The sequence below is a fragment of the Acomys minous genome (genome assembly GCF_964271855.1).
Source record: "Acomys minous genome assembly, chromosome: 12".
NCBI lineage: Eukaryota > Metazoa > Chordata > Mammalia > Rodentia > Muridae > Acomys > Acomys minous.
The window spans coordinates 5107736-5127789 of record NC_140493.1 but is presented as its reverse complement, the minus strand read 5'-3'; positions in this window follow the sequence as shown (position 1 = coordinate 5127789).

The window sequence follows — 20054 nt, the reverse complement described above, 5'->3', positions numbered from 1 at the left end:
CTCCATGCATCTGATGCGTGATGTTGGATTGAACGTAACTGAGCGTCTGTAGTGTGTGTAGGCCTTGGACTTCTCCAAATCTGCTTTATTTGAGGTTCTGCAATGCTTATACCTTCCTTCCAACCCACCTACCCCCTAGACAGGAGAGAAGAGAGGTTAATGGGAACAGAAGAAGTAGACCTTTTTAGACTCAGTTCCTTGGAGCGATTCCACTTTTTGCCGTCAAGATTTCAGCAGACACGTTAAACAGCAAACCAGGAATTCAGCAAAGGTGACTGCAACGGCAGCAGCCAGAATCTTCTCTGGAGCGTTTCTCTCTAGGAACGCCCTGAAGCAGAGCAATGAACAGCCAAACGATGGGACACAATGGCAAGACCAACAAGCCAAAAAATCTTGCTTGGGGCACACACACACACACACACACACACACACACACACACACACACCCTCTGAGAGTCCACACTAGGATGTTATCAGTCGACAAAGACCACACCCCCAGCAAGGGCAGTTCCTCTTCTAGTGGACAAACACCATGTGCTCTCTCAAAAGTCTGTTTCCAATAGACAAACACCACACACCTACCACACACCTTCACACAAGCCTGTTGCACATCCCACACTTGGGGTCAAAAAAAAAAACCATGTTTACATCCGCTATGGCGGTGCTTTGAAAAGGAGTAGTCCCCATAGACTCACGTGTCTGAATGCTTGGCCCAGTAGAGAGTGACACTCTCAGGAGGTGTGGCCTTGTTGGGGGAAGTGTGTCACTGTGGGGGCCAGCTTTGAGGTCTTATATATACTCAAGCTGTGCCCAGTGGGACAGTCTCCTTCTGGTGTTTTCGGGTCAAGAGGCAGAACTCTCCACTTCTTCTCCAGCACCCTGTCTGCCTGTATGTCACTATGATAACGGACTAACCTCTGAACTGCAGGCCAGCCCCAGTTCAGTGCTTTCCCTGATCAGAGTTGCTGAGGTCATGGTGTCTCTTCACAGGAATAAAACACAAACGAAGACAGCATCTATGCCTAGCTCTATCTGAAAATCCTGTCTGGGAGAAGCTGGCAAACACTTACCCCCCCCCCCCAGGAGTAGGGGCATTGTGACATAACTCTTACATTGTAAGAGAAGAGGAGGAAAAAGATAGGTTTACGTCTAATGACAAGCTGGACGCTAATATTTAACAACTTCTATTTTATCTTACACACCACAAGGAATAAATGTAAGATACAATTATATTTTCCATTGACCGTTCCATCTCCTTAACAATCAGTCGACAAGCATGGCCAGGTGCAGACATTATCTCTGCATGAGCCCAGGGGTGTGGAGTTGGTCAGGTATAAATGGTACCCCCACATGAGGTCAGGTATAAATGGTACCCCCACATGAGGTCAGGTATAAATGGTACCCCCACATGAGGTCAGGTATAAGTGGTACCCCCACATGAGGTCAGGAACGTGGAGTGAAAGAAGTAGAATGAAAGAAAACAAATTTCAGCCCTGGTCTGACTTCTAACCTGGTACACCTATCTCTGGAAAGGCTTCTTATCTTCCACCATAATTCTACGGAAGTCCAAACACCATATCACGTTGTACAGGGAAACTGACTACATGGGGAATAGTAAGCAGAGAATTCAGGCTTCTCAAAGGCTTATGATGGGAGACTCTGCAGGTGGAATGTCAGGCAGGAATTACAGACGGTTCGGGAGGTGCTGATGGATGCGCTGTGTGGTATGGGAAGTTCACAGACATTGGGGTGTCCATCTAGAGCAGAAAAATAATAAAATAGGAAGCTGGTGGGGTGCCTCAGGATATTACTTTAATCCTGTCAGGTGACAGAGTCACTGGCCATGTGTTCATGAGGAGATGATGTAGCGTGTGGTTCTTACAGGTCATCACTTAGAACCTGACAGTCCTAACCTGCTCTATTGATGAAACTCCGGCTTTTAAAAATGGATGAATTGTGCCTACATGTGAAACACAGACTTCCTTAGAACGTGGCAGCGTTTCCTGGGCACAGGGAGAGATTCTAGATACTTAGGATTCTGAGTTCACAAACAAAGAACCAACCTTTCACTTGTCTTAAGAGATTATCAGCCCTGGCTCCTCTACATCTTTGTGTATTAGCCTATAAATATGGTGTTAAAGTTAATTTTTATAAAGCTGTTTGTTTCTCAGTTTCTCTCTTAACCCGGCTATCACACAAATAAGTGGGACTCTTTTATATTTGTTTAATAATAAGCTTCACAACACAGTAATTGAGCGGTTTTTACTCTAGTTTGTTTGTTTTTTATATTTGAAATTTTTGAACTCTAGTCTTAATCCTCAAAATTGATCTAGTTTCCTCCCAGCATACATCCCAGAGATAATTGCACGTTGTCCCTTTTCTGTTCCAGCTCCTTCTCCTGATGTCTCTTGGGCCTCTCCTGTGCCTGAATCCCCTACTTCCTCCTCTAACTCTTCCTCCCTGGCTGGCAGGAAGTCCAGCCCTATTCTCTCCCCTGCTCTATGACTGGCTGTAAGTTGCTTTATTGGCATGTCAGGGAACAAATGGGGAGCAGTGTTTATACAACACTGAGACAGGAGAGTTTACTATTGTTTGCCAGTGGGAGCAAGGTTGAGATTTAAGCCAGGCAGTGATGGGGAAATAATAGTCTTGGGTACCGGGGTAAGGACAGCTGGCCATTGACAGCTGGACACATCTTCCTATGCTCTGGTCCAGGAAAGTTGAGGAGGAAGGTTTGTCCATGAAAGACGTCATCCACATGCTAAAGGCCATTTACGTTTGACTGTATTCATTTTCTTTTCACTAAATATCTCAAAGATAAAGCAACGTAAGATATGGGGCCAGTAAAGAGTTATCTGGTCCTCAAGGGGAAATTTGTATCTTTCAGTTTTAACCAATACAACTGTCCAAAAAAACCAAGACTACCCTTACAATGTCTATGAGGGTAATGAGCTGCGGTTGCTAAGGAAATATACTCTAGGCTTGATGCTTTTGATAGGTGCCCAGTGCTGCCCTGGACTGCTTCATTCCATTCTTAGTCTATGGACCCTCCCTGGTTTACTGTTGCTGTTGTAGCTTTTGATGTTTTGTTTTTGTCCTCTTTGGTGCACACAGCTAGAACCCATTTAACTAGAAAACAGGAAATTTCCAATTCTGTGAGTTCTCACATGCTCACACTTACTGACCCCACCATTTTGTCATCAAGGCACAAAGTGCGTTCAGTTTTTCTTTTGACCCCCTAGAGAGGCATACTGGATGTTATCAGGTCCCACAAAGAGTGACACAAACTTGGAAAAGATGAGATAACATGCAAATATCCCTCACTATTTTCAGAAGGAATTCTAAGTCTCGCTTTTGTCCCCTGACCCAGGGTTCCACTCCCTTTAGACTACTACCTCCAACTACAGCTTCCTAAAGGCAATCAACCTCACAGCCAGGTTTTTAGACCTCAAATGGCTTAACAGTGGCAACATGGGGTTTAGAGTAAAGTCTCTTGGGATTCCTGGTAGTTTTCTTTTGTGCTCACTGAGCAAATGTTAGAATCCTGTCATCTTTTTCTGCAATAGGACCTTCTACAAATTCAAGAATGTGTTCTTTTCCCTTTTATCCTGACTTCCTTTCTGCCAAGCTAGCTTTCTTCTGTAGGATCAAACTGTGATTCAAATTCATGATTTCTATCACAGGTAGGTGTTCAGAAGTCTAAGGCCGAGGGCAAGATTTGTTACTAGCTACCAACAGCACTGCGTGCATGCATCTTTGGTACACCATTTAGCCAGAAAAAATATTGTCAGTTGGAAGTCCCCCTTTGTCCCTGGAATGTCTATAGGAAACTCAGAATGTCTGTAGGAAACTCATTAGGTATACCATGACTGAGAATATTTTGGCTGAGGACACTTGGGTCAGCAAATTTATAAATCTCAACATTAGCATGCCAAGGCTCCAACATATTTCTTTCAATTCCATTTTCCAATTGTACCCAGATCGTCTGTAACTTACCTGCTGGTAACTCCGCAGCATCTGCTAGCTTATGCCCGCAGAGATAAGATCCTGCTCCAGTCTCACTCTCACCAGTATTCCCAGAAAGGAAGCTTTTACTCATTTTTATCTGGTTGGTTCATCTTTTCATAAAGTAAGAGACTAAGATTTATTATTCATTTGCATGCAAATATACTCCCTCAACATGTGACTTGTCTTATCATCCTTATGAATTCTTTGAATAAATTTTAATTTTAATTTTTTTACATAATAGTGTTTATCAATTTTCGGTACTTAATGCTCTCAAGGCTTGGTTTTTAAACATTGTTCTTCATGGGTAATGTTGTCAACATTGCAGAATAGGGGCTCCTGACTATCCATTCTTCTGCAGACACTCAAATTAAATTGATAAAGAGAGAAGGGCAGAAAGTTTAGATCAGTGATAGAGTACTTACTTACCCAAGGTCCTGGGTTCAATCCCCAGCACAATAAACAAACAAACAAAAGACAAATAATTGTTTTATGTTTTAGGAGGAACCTGGCAAAACTCACAAACGTGGAAGTTAAACAGAGCAGCCAATAGATCAAAGGATAAATTAAAGGATAAATTAAAGAATTTAAAAATTATAAACATCTTGAAAAAGATTAGGGGAAAAACAGATGCAAGAAAAGTGATTCTAAGTGGAAAATTCATAGGAAGAAATACCTAAACATTAAAATAATTAAAATAAGTAAATGTTACCATCCAAGGGAAGAGTTGCCAGAGTCCCACTGTGTAAACAAGATGACAGAGAAGACCAATGGGACCAAAATCTGTGCTTTTGACAAAAATAAAACTGACAAATCTTTGACTAGACCAAAAGAGAGAAATAGAACTCAAAATCAGAAATAAGAGGGTATTTACATCTGATTCTACAGACACACCAAAGACTAGAAGATCCACTGCGAACAGGGCGAACACACTGGAAAACCAGGAAGAATGGATAAATTCCTAGGAGGGTGCTGATTACCGAAATCTACACAGCTTGGAGATTTTGCTTTATCCCTAAAGTTTTCTGAAGGGGCTGCACAATCAGGCTGTTTTCTACACACTCAGAATCCCTGAGCTCTAAATGAAGTGACCCCTAACGTGGTTTCAGACCAAGGTCTTGGAATTTAGGTAGGAGATTCCCCACCAGAGAAAATTAGAATACTCCAGAGTCATTGTTACCATACTTGGGGATTGCTCATGCTGACCTATGCAGCCTCCCACTCACAGGTGGATGTGCACTCTCCCGTTCTGTCCCAAAGGAATCTGATCGGTGACAGAAATGGTAGAGTGCAGACTGGTAAAGTGTCAGCTTGTTGGACGGATGCACCAGTTCTGCGCCATGCCCTACTTTGTGAATTTAGAAGGTGTCTTTTCCTTCTTGTTCTTCCTCCTCCTCTTCTCCTTCCTCTTCTTCCTCTTCCTTTTCTTCTTCACCTCCATTTCTTCCTCCCTCCTTCCTTCCCTCCATCCCTCCATTCCTACTCCTCCTCTTCTTTCCACCCCCATAATGATCCAACCCAGGGCCTCGCGTACTATAAGCAAAAACCTCCAACTGCGTTACATGCCTAGCCCTCTACTCCCTCGTCTCAAGCTGAGTTTCCACCACTGTGAAAACAGTTTTGGGACTCCTAATACCTAGAACTTGGTACAGATGGAGGAGCTTAGAAAGTTAGTTTCCGCTGTGTCTGGTTCACATTGAAAGGAAGTGGTATGGAATGCTCCAAAAATGTGGTTAAGTCTCAGATGTTGGTTTTCTTTCCCAACCAAATAAAAACTGTGTGGTTAATGACATAAGCAATAGTGAGGGTGTCTTTAGTTTTGGATTAACTGTAAAATGCTGGTGTGGGTACATTCATTCTGATTGGATAAACCTAGCTCTTATCTTTTCTAATAGAAAGAGCCTCCATGCACTCTGCTGTGTGAACTGAGCATCTCAACAAAAACTTTATCCAGAAGGAAAGAGCAATAGCTCTTGTTCTTAAGGAAAGCGCCTCCTTTGTCTACCTAGGTGCCAGTAGTTGACAGAGAAACATTACCTCATGTTTGGTGTGGTTTCAATGTGTACCCCTGGCCTCTATGATCTTCATGACTTTGTCCTTGACTTCACTGGGTGATGAGGATAACAGACGCGTGACAGAAACTCTGGGGTTGGGTGGGCTATGCACTCTGATGAGATTGTGCCAGCAGCCTGGAGACTCAGGGGCTGTTGAAGTTATTTTTATAAATCAGTGTTTGTTTCTCTTAGCTTATTTCATAACCTGGCTATCACACAAATAATTGAGACTCTCTTATAACACAAGGCTTCACAACACAATCTTGAGCAGTTTAAGTCTGTTCTTAATCCTCTGTGCTATTTTGTCTTACTCCCAGCAAATATCCCAGGGGCACTTGTATTTTGTAGCTTTCTTTGGCTCCAGCTCCTTCCTCTTGGTCTTCCTTGGGCCTCTACCCATAGCTGCATACCCTGGCTTAATCCCCTACTTCCTCCTAACTCTTCCTCCCCTGGCTGGCAGGAAGTCCTGCCCTATTCTCTGCCCTGTTCATTGATTGGCTGTAAGCTGCTTTCTTGACATTAACAGGGGACAATTGGGGAGCAGAGTTTACACAACATTTAAGCAGGAAATCAGAATTTAGAGTACACAATAACCTTATGCCTACATTTCCCCCTTTAGTCTAATAAAAGTTTCCTTTTCTTACAATAACAAACTATATGTAATATAACAACTATGAAAGTTATTATGTAAGACTTACATTTGTATAAAGTATTTTATGATCACTTTTTATTTATCCTAAATTTAAGCCCATCAAAGATTTAAGAAGGAATAAATATACCTAAATATATAAGAAGTGCAGGCAAGCAGCTTCCAAAAGTATAGAAATGACATAGATATTTATCGGCCTAGACAGTCCCTCACATTTTTTTCTATGGCGTTCATGCAACATCTTCAGCCTTCTGGCCCATAATATTTTATAGACTTTTCTGTGAAGTATGCATTATAAAAGACTTGCCTACCTTGCTCTTGCAAAGCTCAGCAGTCACCTTTCCTGCATCCAGTTTGTCCTGTTTGGACAATATTCTGTCTGTAATTGACATAAGGACATTTTCTTATTCTGTGCCTGTCTTGCCACCTATGAAGTCTTTGATGCTCTTTGAAGTAGAACAGGGCTTCTGCCAGGAGCATATCTGTTTCATTGTCAAAAAAAGGCCTTAAGATAATAAAATCTTTAAATGTCATATACTGTAGATCTCTGAGGGTTTTGAAGACCATCTATCTATCTATCTATCGATCGATCATCTATGTATCTATCTTATTTGTATTGTTCATTCTAACTATTTTTTATCTGTCAATCTAGAAAACATATTTTTTAAATTAACTAAACTAATATCTAACATGACCATGAGTTTGAATGTCTAACTGCTAATGTGCATTTATTACTTATCCTAATAGTAGCTTTCAAAGTGACTAGAACTTCACATTGAACTTTTAAGAATTACACAGGTACAATACCTTAGCATGTTGTAACCAAACATCATCTTAAGTACAAAGATCTATACCAATGTAATATTTTTGGCTTATTAATGTTCTTTGGTGTAAAAGTGGATTTGATAATCTACCCTATAACTACCCCTTTAAGCAATAGCAATCATCTGTTGCCCATAGAATGACCAAAAACCATCCACCACCCCCATGGGAATGGCACATAGTTTTGTTTTGGGGGGGGGGCCAAGAAAATGGGTATTTTTTCCATTATTGGGTAATTTTTTCCAAAATTAGTGGAAACTTGTGCTGTTCAGTCTCTGAATGCTGGGAAAGTTTAGAGCTTAACTGGCGTCCTGACTGGAACCGTCTGTGATGCTGGACAATCTAGAGAGCCGTTTGAAATTGCCCCAGATGAACATTTTTGAGGAGAGAATTATTGAGGTCGTCTCTGAGGTTGACTCGCCTGGGCTACTTGTCTTGTCTGTTTTGGTGTCTGGCCCTCTTGCTCTGTGCAATGTTAACTGTCCTATTTGGTTTTCTTGATTCCTTCTGTCCACAGTCAACATCTTCAGGAGGGTCTCCCTCTGTCAAATCTTATTTCTAAAAGTTTGGATGAAACATACAGCTTTTTGTTTCCTGTTGAGACAAGAACATATTCTCTTCCCCAACACATTTCCTATCTTCTGTCTTGGAATTAGGACTTTTATATGCTGATCTAATTAAAAAGCCAGTGTCTCTTAGCAGGTGTACTACTTGTCTCATTTAAAAGCCCTAAAATCAATATATCATTATTTCATCTAATTCAGGGAGATATTATACTCCCATTCTGCTTTATGACCACATTTTTAAAATTATTGTTAGATATTCTCATAATTGTTATGACCTGTGGGAATATAAGTTATATCTGTGATAGGTTTCATGTCCTAATGTCTAAAAATTGTGTTGTATTCCCAATGGGTGCACATGTTGAAGTGTCTTCAGCTCTAATCCGCAAAGGCATCTCCAGGACAGCCGCCATCTCTAACAAACGTGTAACCTTAGAGTCACGCTCTCCAGAATTTGAGGCAAAAGCCCATTGGAATTCTGAATGCGAACATATAGCGTGGCCTATATATTTCAGTTCTCCAAACTCTGCAAGATGGAGCCCACGAGCCACTGTATGACCTTGTTCCAAGGCAACACCGAACAGAATCTGCACATCCACTTTAGCACATAGACCTTCATCTTGACCTTGAACTTTGACAACACACACACACACACAATATCCAGTCTGACCACATTGGCCTATAGCCAGATCCTTTCTATCCAGCGTCTCAATGGGTTGCAATTCTGCAATGTCACCAAGCCTTTGTGGACTTTTCCCATCTGGAACTACCTCCTTTGGTACTACTGTAAGTTCCAGATTGGATTTCTCTGCCAGTTCCCTATTTTGATTCAAAGATTCCTACAACCTCTGTTCTATGGCCTTTAACTTAGCGTAATTTCTTAGTTTCTTCTCCCTCCAAGTCTGTATTATCCTGATCTCTCCCAAAGAGGATATACAAAACTGAAATCATCACTGAAAAAGAATTATTTGTACGCTAAGAGAAGCAAACACAAATGGAACCCAGAAGCACTGTGTCACTCAATCTTCCATCTTTACCAGCATAGAAAATAATCGCCTTCTTTGGTCTCAAAACCTCTCCCAAAGGACTTTACTTTCTTAGACCCATTCTTCCCTTTTAGACCTCACCAGTTCAGAGGCTTGAGGCTTCTCAGTCTGTCTCTGGCCCCTGCTTCCAGGGAGGGGCTTTTTTTCTTTCTGTCTCCATCACTGGATCCTGGCCCCTCACTCACTCTGGGAGGCTATTAGGTCCACAAGTGTTTGCTCCTCTGGCGAGCAAGAGTCAGGCCAGCAAGAGCCCCTTTTCAAAGCGATTTAGCTTCTTGCCTTCGCTAGGAAAGTCTGGCTTTGAAAAGCATGCTTGTTTTAAAAAGCTGCTTTGTTCTTTTGCTTTGCATCTCTGGGGTTTGCATGTATCAGTTTTTGTGTTTCTGCAACTGGAGGAAGGTCTTGCTGCTCCTTAGGGGATGGCAGGGGTGGGGAGGGCAGTTGTCTGTCTAATCAGGAAGCTGTGAGATTCTCTCTCAGGAACTGCAGTTCCTCTCTCACTGAACAGAACTGAGAAACTGCTCTGTAGTCTTATATTTTCTGCCTACGTTCTTGCTAGATTACTGTAAACTCTGTCCCTCGTTGAAAACAATTTGTTGAAGTTATTTTCAGGAAACAGTCTTTGTTTCTCTTAGCTTATTTCACAACCCGGCTATCATACAAATAATTGAGACTCTTGTAACACAAGGCTTCACAACACAATCTTGAGCAGTTGAAGTCTGTTCTTAACCCTCTGTGCTATTTTGTCTTACTCCAGAAAACAGCCCAGTGATACCTGCACCTTGTAGCTTTCCTTGGCTCCAGCTTCTTCATCCTGATCTTCTTTGCATCTTCACCAGCAGCTGAATCCCCTATTTTTTTCCCTAACTCCTCTTCCCCTGGCTGGCAGGAAGTGTCCATCCCTATTCTGTCCCCCTGCTCCTAGATTGGCTGTAAGCTGCTGTGTTGACATTCCAGGGGGACAACTGGGGAGCAGAATTTACACAATGTTTAGACAGGAAATCAGAATTTAAACTACACAATAACCTTATGCCTACAAGTGGGTTTATTTTACGCCTGTGATGTGAGATGTGCTTGTGGCATAAAGACAAGCAAAGAGATGGGTTTATGGTATATGGTCAGACATGGAGAAATGGCTTATGGTATACAGATGAACAAGGAGGCCAGTTTAGAAGGTTTCCATAGTGACTCCTCAGGCTGTCATCATGAAGGAGAGGGAAGCTGTCGTCGATAATTTCTGTAAGCGCTCTCATCAACTGTACTCAGATCAGAAGGTCTGGACAACCCCTGAGCCTGACCAAGGGAAGGCATTGCCGTTCCCATGGGTATGAGACATTGAGGCTCTTGACACAGCCCATGTCGGTGTCAAACAAAACACATCCACTCCTTACTTCATCTGCTCCCCGCACACCCCCAAAGTCTGTGTGTTGGAACCCTAAGTTTTCAGTGTTCTAGTGTTGAGAGGTAAGGCCAAAGGGATAGCGTTTGAGGCATGGGATGGCGCACTCCTGACTGAATTAGTGCCTTCCTCATGGACGGGGTAGTCCTCCGGGTGGCGCAGTTCTTGCTTCCATGCATCTGGATCAGCGACCACAAGAGTGGGTTGTTATAAAGGGAGGTGGTTCTCCTGTTTGTCCTTTACACATACACACTTGCTCTCCCCATCTTTGCCACGAATTCCAGGCAGCAGAATGGCAGCATCATGCTTGGACCAAGAACACATACGTACATCCTTTCTTCACAAGTTTCCATGTCTCAGATAATTCTGTTACAACAACAGAAAGCAAATGAAGATGAAGTGCCAGAAGCCTTCAGGCCAGGACTCTTTCCAAGACCCTTCCAATCTTGGCCTGCTCTAAACCAACAAGGAAAGCTGATTCTCAGAATACAAACACGGACAATGGCTCCAACTGTTTCTAATGAGATCACACCATTTTTTTTCATGATTTCCTTATTCTAAATAGTGTTCTGAGGGTGTTATATAAACTGAGCAGAAACTATTGGCTTCATCTTGTAAGTTCACAGAATTTAACTTTTAGTCCTAAGAGCTTTTTGGTGGAGCCCTTAGAAATACATTTATATATATATATATCACTTCATTGGCAAATAGGAGATTTTAAGTTCACCTGTTTCGCTTCAGATGGTCTTCATTTCTCTGTTTTGCCTAATTATTCTGACCAAGGCAGCCAAACTCACATTGATTCTCATACTGAAGATGGAAACCATTGTCTCCTGGTCTTGAAGTAAAAGAGTTCACCTCTTTATTGTCGAATGCGGTGTTTGCTGTGGCTCTGCTTTACTGTGTTAAGTGTATTTCTTCCATACGTGGTTTCGTCATGAGCAGGTATTCAGTTTTGTACATGTTTTCTGTACCTGTTGAAATGATCACATGAGTTTGGTCCTTCGTTCTAATCATGTGATGTGCCCTGTTTCTTGACTTGCTGACTCATTCATCTCAAGGGTGAATCCTGTTCGGTCATGAATCTCACTTAACATGGTACTGAATTTATAGCAATTAAGAATATTTGCATCTGTGTTTGTCTGATAAGGGTCTGTGGTTTTGTTTTTCACTGTGTTCTTGTCTGAAATGCTCATAGAAGAATTCATAAAGTGAGAAGAGGAAAATTCTCTCTCCTCTCACCTTTGGGAAATTTTGAAAAAAAATGGTATTAGTTCCTAAAATGTACGATATGACCCAGCACAGAGCCAGTCTGATCATTTCTTTGGTGGGAGACACCAATAACTAGCATAATATTACTTTTTTCTTTGAGATTCACCTTGGTAATGTACATGTGCCAAGGATATGGGTTTTCCAAGTTATTGGTATGAAGTTCTTTCAAATAGTCACTCTTAATTCTTCACACTTCTATTGTAATGTCTTTTTATCGCTGCTTTTATTTGAGTCATCTTTTTCTCGCTAAGGAATCACCATTTTCTCTTTTTAAAACCCCAATTCTTTATTTTAGTGATCTTTTACATTTTAGTCTACAGCTTTAAACTTAATTAAAATAGAATTACATCATCTACACCTCTTACTGCTCAACCCCTTACATCCCCATCCCACTGATCCATTTCTGCTGCCTTTCAAATTATGACCTTTTATTCTTTAGTTATTACTGTGACATATGTGTGGGTAGATATATAAATGCAGTCTACTGGGCCTGTTTGGGTTTGGCTATAAGTATATTTTTAGAACCTAACATTTGGAGTTGCTCTATTTTATTTCTGTCCTGGTATTGCTTGTCCCTGCCTACTAATTTTGGATTTTGTCATTAATATTTTTACTTCAACTTTTGTTTGTTCCTAAGTTATTTGAAAACTTTTTTATTTTTTTTAAGTGGAAATTTGTTGTTATAATTTTTTCCCTTAGCTCTTTTTATCTTCTGTGATTCCAGGCTTCAGTACATTGCGTTTCCATTGTAATTTGCAATCCTCTTTTATTTTCTTCATTGATCCATTAATTATGCAGAAGCAAGGCATAAATTCTGTTTGCATTTATATTTGAAATTTCAGTTTCTCCTTTTGTCACTTTTTATTTTATTCCATTTTTGTCAGAAAACATTATATATATAATTATTAAGACTTGTTTTGAATCCCAACATATGGTATATCCTGGAGAATGTGCATGTGCCATTAAGAATGTGTACTCGGGGCTTGCTGGCTAGGATTTTCTGTAGCGAGGGCCTCTGGTCAGGAGCTAATTAACTGTGATGTCCGCTAGTGCTCTGTCTAGACAGGCTGTGACTGAAAGAAGGAGTGTTACTGCTCTCTACTATTACTGTATCACCGACTGTTGTAGTCACATTTCTGTTGCTGCAATAAAACACTGACCAAAACCCCCCTAGGGAGGAAAGGGATTACTTGGTTTACAGGCCACACTTCATCCCTGGGGGCAGTCAGGGACAGAGCTCAAGGTAAGAATCTGGAGGCCGGAACTGAAGCAGAGACCATGGAGGAATGCAGCTCACAGGCGTCTTCTCTGGGTCCGTGTTCGGCTTCTTTCCTTATACCTCCCAGGACCACCCGCTTATGGGTTCTACTGCCCGTTGTGGGCTGGGCTTTCCCGCACCACAGACCAATCAGATGGAGACATTTTCTCACATAAAGCTTACTCTTCCCAGCTGGCCCCAATTCGTGTCAAGCTGACAAAAAGCTAATTACCATACGAATTATTGTTCTCTCGAGGTCTCTTTATATATTTAAGTACTCCAATGTTGAGTATATGTGTATATATCACACACACATACACACACACACACACACACACACACACACACGAGTTGTTATGTATTCTTGTTATATTAACTTTTTTCTCATTGTATAGTTGGCTTCTTGTTACTTTTTAAAGTTCTTGACCAAAGTCTTATTATGGTTTGAATATAAGATGTCCCACCCTACCCAGATCTAGCCAATGGACAGAACATTCTCCACAGTAGAGTGGAGAGTGGGATATTACTTTCTCACATACTCTGGTGCCTCACCTTTGACCATGTCCCCTTGAGGGGGAGACCTGGTGGCACTCAGAGGAAGGACAGCAGGTTACCAAAAAGAGACTTGATACCCTATGAGCATATACAGGGGGAGGAAATCCCCCTCAGGAACAGTCATAGGGGAGGGGAATAAGGGGAAAATGGGAGGGAGGGAAGAATGGGAGGATACAAGGGATGGGATAACCATTGAGATGTAACAAGAATAAATTAATAAAGGAAAAAAAAAGATGTCCCAAAGACACTTGTGTTAGAATCGTGGTCCACAGTTGGTGGCTGGCTTAGTCCATTAATGAGTTCGTAGTTGAGTACCTGCTTCGGAATTGGATCCTAACTGGTGAAAGTGTGGCACTGGAGCATGCCTTAAAGCTCGTATTTGACTTCTCTACCCCCTTCCCCCCACTTCGTAGATCCCAGGAGGGGAGCAGCTTTCCTCTGCCGCTCCAACATGTTTCTGCTTCTTACAGTCCTGAGAAAAACAGAAAAGCCAATTAAAATGTGTAAACTAGGAACCAAAACCAACATTTTCTTCCTTAAGTTGGTTTCCTTGGGTACTTTGTCACAGAACTGAAACCTCGACACTCACATAAAACTGACATCCAGAAGTCGTGTGGATGCTGTGGGCTGACTGTGTGCTGAGCTTAAAGATGCCGAGCTTAGTTGGAGGTAGACGCAGTTGGGAAAATCTTAGTATGGTGCAATTCTTTTTTGGTTTTTGTCCTTTTATTAATTAAATGTTTTGTTTGATGAGTCTATACACGTATGTATTGGGTTCTGATGATTCACAATCACTCTTCCCCACCCCCACAACTCCCCTGACTCATTCCAACCAAACAGCCCTTATTTTGTGTGACATGTTTATGGGGAGACGTACATAATCCTGGGGAGACGTAAAGAAACATTTACTCATGCCAAGTAAGGAACAGATAACAGACCAAAGTAGGGTTACCACCAAAGTCCAACTTGGTGCGCCAATGAGTTTTATTCTTACAGGAGCAGAAATGACTCAAAGACAGCCTTGTCATCAAAAGCCCACATGGGCGACGGTTACAAAAAGCTGAGAACCCGGAGCACACCGCACAACCAGGGTGCCCAACGGAATGGAGACTGTCTCGGATAGCCCAGGTAGGCTGAGCCCCTTCCCAGGAGCTCGCTGTTTTCTGTTTATTTTAGAAGGCTCAGATGATATCTCCTTTTTTCCAGGCAGGTTGTTTCTTCCAGTCACTGTTTCTTCCAGATGGTTTGGTCAGTTTGAAACCACCTTTTGTAGGCAGTTCAAGCTTGTGTGAGAATGTCTCTCGGTAATCCTTACCTGCTTGAGGTAGGAGGAGCCTAGTGAATCTGGTAAATTTTAGGGACTGCCGGAGGCTGTTGTGTTGTTTACTTCTGGAGTTAATGAGCTTCTCTGTAGGATGAAATGTTTTTACCTCTGTTTAGAAGACCTTTCTGTTATGGTTAACTTTATATAACTGTATTTGTTTCTCTTGGTTTATTTCTTAACCTGGCTATCACACAAAAAACTGTGACTGTATTATGTTTATCTATAAAGTTTTACAACACAATATTGAGCAGTTTAAGTCTGTTCTTTTTTTTTTTTAATTTGTTCACTTTATATCCTGAGTTTAGTTCCCTCCCTCATCATCTTCCAATCCCACTTTCCCTCCCTCTTACCCTCTCCCTCCCTTCGCTAGTCCTCAGAAAGGGGAGCACTCCTCCCCTAACATCTTACCTCAGCCTATCAATTAAGTCTGTTCTTACCCCTCTATGTTATCCTGACTCCATTTTTGCCAAAATTCCCAAGTGACTTGCTTTTTACTTCTTTCATTGCTCCAGCTGAATTGTCTTCCTCTTTCCTGCACCTCTGCCTGTGGCTTAATCCCTACTTCCTCTTCTAACTCCTCCTCCCCTACCTGGCGGGAAGTTCAGCCCTATTCTTTCCCCTGCTCAGCGACTGGCTGTAAACTGCTTTATTGACATAACAGGGGGAAAATAATTGGTGAGCAGAGTTAATATAACAGTGAGACAGGAGATTATCAGAGCAAAGCTTGCAGTCATATATGGGGTGGGAGGGGGTACAGAAATCAGCATTTGAATTACACAAAAACCTTATGCCAACACCATTCCCTCCAAAAAGAAAGGTTTTCATCTCAGAGCTATACAACAGCATCCTGGGAGTTTATCGAACACTTCAGGGGAGTCTCCTCTTCCCAGAATTTTATTACTGCCCTTGAGAATCTTGTAACATTCTGAGGCTTGTAAGTTTCATTAGCTTCCTAAGACTTATGAGCTTCCCTCTTCCCTTAAAGGGAGAACGTTTCAACTTGGGGAAAATATTAATAGCATATATTATAGGAAGGACTCTCACTGGGGGAGAGTGAGGGCAAGAGGGCAAGCTGCTCTTACACGCAGAGTTTTATCAGACTCAGGAGAGGGTTATGGGGGTGCTGTGGGTTTTCTGGAAGGAGCAGGAATGGCATCTGTGGTTTTGATGTCAGGAAAAAGGATGATTGAGGCAGAATGAGGCTGCTTTCTAGATGAGGCGCTCTTGCTCGCTCAATTACAACATGCACAAAGGGAGAATTATACCAGAATGTTTGGAGAGTAACTTCTAGATATTGTGAATATGAAATTATTATATTATATGCCAGAAACTTGCTGAAGGGGGGGGGGGTCTTAAGTGTTGTTAACATGTGGTAAATATGTGAGTTAATGGTTATTTCAATTAGCTTGAAACCTATACATTTTTTAATCATCATCTATGCCAAAATAAAGCTGGAAGAAATAGATACATTTGATAAGAATAGCCCAGGGCCTATATAATGATACCCTATGAAAATTTACTCATGGCTACAAGTAATATCTGCATAAGTTGAAAGATATAAGTGTGACGATATTGAGATGATTTATTGTCACTACTAACCCCAACTAGATATTAAATTTGATGCTGTATAGTAATTATAAGATTGCCTTTCTGCATGGTAGATGAAGATGCTGAAGATGATAGAGAAGAATGAGGAGGAGGAGTGACAGTGAGGGGCAAAGCTGGCGGGGACACAACTTACCAAACACTAAAGTCATCAGCATAATATTTGAGCAGAAATAGTGTATTGATGGAAACACATGACATCTGCTTGTCTCATATATTACAGTGCAGCCCGATTGCTATTTTCCTCCAGTCACAAAAGAATGGCTTCTTTATAGAAGATTTCTGTCCAAAGTTCCCACCCGGTAGAACCTAGCACAGCTAACCATCTGTCTTGTTGCAAGTACAAACACAAATGCCAAAAATGTCACAGAAATGAAAATTAAGGACCAAGAATGACTGAAAGTCAACAGTAAAGAAAATATTTACTAAGGTAGTAAGAGCTTTGATGTTGAAAAAAATAAATTACATGTGACAGTATAAAACCCAAAACCATTCGCATAGTCAAAGAGTCTATAAATAAAGATTAAAAAGAACAGAAATGAAGAAAATTTTTTCTGCTTACAATATAGGCAATAATTAATATACTAGTGAAAAGAAACATATTGTAATACTGATGTAAAAAAATTTAAGTGGCTCATGGATATGATTTCCTAATGTAACAAATGCAAATGTTTGATTAGTATGCATACAGATATTACCATTTTCTCATGATCAGAGGAATGCAAATTGGTAATTTAAAAGTTAAATATCACTGTGCAAGAATTCTATTACACTGGAGACTCGCTGTGAATTAAAGAAGCTCTTGCTTTGTTGATGAGCTATGAGGTGTTATGGCATACCTGGAAAAGACTAATTAAAACTAAAAACAAATATGCAGCCCACAGTCCTGTTTCTGGGCATCAGTCCAAGAAAAGTAAAGACATTCAAGTTTCATGTTATATACTAAAAATGTTTATTGCAACTGGGGGCTGAGGGAGCTCAAATTGGGGCATGGTTTGAGATGTTATGGCACATTCACAAGATGGAGTTTTAGAATTAAAACAAAAACAAAAACCTTGAACCGATTAGAGCAAAGTCACTGGCCGTGTAGGTAACATGTTATCTATTCTTTATAAATAGAGATGGATAGTCTTCTATATGTATTTCTATTTACACACATGTGTATACAGATGTTTAACTATAAACTAAGAAAGATGTCTACTCTACGGCTCACACAGGTGTGCTGAGTGGAGAATGAGTAGATAAAGATATGATAAGGCGGGCAAGCCAAGAAAAAAGTCATCAAAAAATACATCACGTGATATGAATCTCTCCAAATACAGGTGAAGTTGTGTCTGTGGAAGGGGCTACAGATTTGTTTAAACTACTTTCAAAAGACAAACTGCTGCACGCAAACTAAATTTACTCTTCTATTTGAGAAAAAACAAAATACATTCTCAGAAATAATTTTTAGATTATTCTAGGGGCTGAGGAGTTGGATGTGAATAAGGGCTCTTGCTGAGCAGGTCTGAGGCACTGTGCCCAATCTCCATCACCCATATAAACCAGGCTGGGCATAGCTACATGTGCCAAAATGCCAGCCCTGAGGAGGGGTCAGAAACCAGTGGATTCCTGGAGCTTGCAAGCCAGTATAGCCAAAATGGTGAATTCTGGTTCAATGAGAGACTCTGCCTCAAGGGAATAAGGTAAAAAGTGATAGAGCTGGACACTGGGTATCTTCCTCTGGCCTCTGTGGGTACACACAAGGACATATACACGCAAGGACATAATACACACAATGACATATACACACAAGGACACACATACACACAAGGACACACATACACACAAGGACATAGATGTACACACAAGGACACACACATACAAGGACACACACACAACTAATCTACTTCCATTATTTCTTATAATGATTCTTCCATATACTGCATGTTATGCTAATCTTAAGTTCTGGACTTTAACCAAGGAACATGGAGGAAGAAACAATACTGGATGCGTTACCAACACTCTTTTCCTGATTGGTACAGCAAGCAGTGTCAAGAGATACATGGAGGTCCATGGCTTTCCAGGTCCTCCAGATCCCCCAAGCTGTCTCTTGTTCCAGATGTTGTCACAGTATCATCTCATAAGTAACACCCATAAGCAGCATGCTGTGATAGCACAATTAGTGATATGACTGAGCATGTTACTGAATCCACAGCTCAGTTAGCTCTGCATTGTCTCGGCTCTGCATCTCTACGATGACAGATATTCTTACACACACACACACACACACACACACACACACACACACACACACACACACAAAAGTTTATTCTGTACCTTAAGGTCAAAACCAAGAAAGGTGGGCTGAAGAGATAATGAATGGTGAAGAGCTCTTAAAGCTCCTGCAGAGGACCCAAGTTCAGTGCTCATGTCGGGTAGATCACAGCCATTTGTAGCTACAGTTCCAGGGAATCTGATGCCTTCTCCCTTCTTCTGACTTCCAAAGGTACCTGCACACACATGGCACACATGCACAGAGGCACAGTGACAGAGAGAGAGAGAGAGAGAGACAGATAGACAGACAGACAGACAGACAGAGACAGAGACACAGAGAGAGAGGCAGAGAGAGAGAGAGAGACACAGACAGACAGACAGAGACAGAGAGAGACACAGAGAGAGAGGCATAAAAACAGAGAAATAAAATAAAACCACGCAACAAAATCACTGTTTTGAGAGCGGAAAAGCCCATAGTCTTGCCCTTCCTCATTTGTTTGGACTTTCTTAGTTTTAGCAATGTCCCATGATTAACAGGGATAACGCAACGCCCCTGGTCAGAAGCAGTCAGGTCTTTTAACACATGCATTCCACAAGCAGTTAGGGGGTGTGGCACACTTTTTTGTGCATCTTAGTAATTAATCCCATATGCCCTCATTTTCCTGGGACATTCTTTTAGTTGTGTTGTTGGTTGGTTGGTTGGCTGTTTTTTGTTTGTTTGTTTGTTTGTTTTTATCTACAAAAGTCACTTCTGATTTCTGTGTTAGGGCCAGTTACCATTGTTTGGTTTTAAGTAACTGAATCAGATAGCAAACAGTTATACCAAGGACACAGGAGCCTAAGAGGTGGCGGCGGTGGGGTACATTCAGTAACAGAGCACAGCTTAGCTCTGAGCACCCCGCTCGGATTCAGGAACCATCATCTTGCTGATAACAACTTCACAAGCACACAGGTGTCCTCCACCTTATTTCTTCACTAAGCAAGGAGGACTAAAGCACAACCTGTCCCACATACTTGTTAAGATGGCTAAATAGAATAATCCTAGACATGATTCTATATTAATTTTCTGTTACTATCACAACAAATCCATCTATAATACAACCTCTGTGCCCAAGCCATGGGGAGCACGGTGGAGAAGAGGGGAGGAAGGCTGAAAGAGCCAGAGGAACGTGGGAGAGGGGATGCTGCTGTGAGAATTGTGTCTCCGCGACACCCATGAACTCTCAGCAACACGGCTGCCTAAACA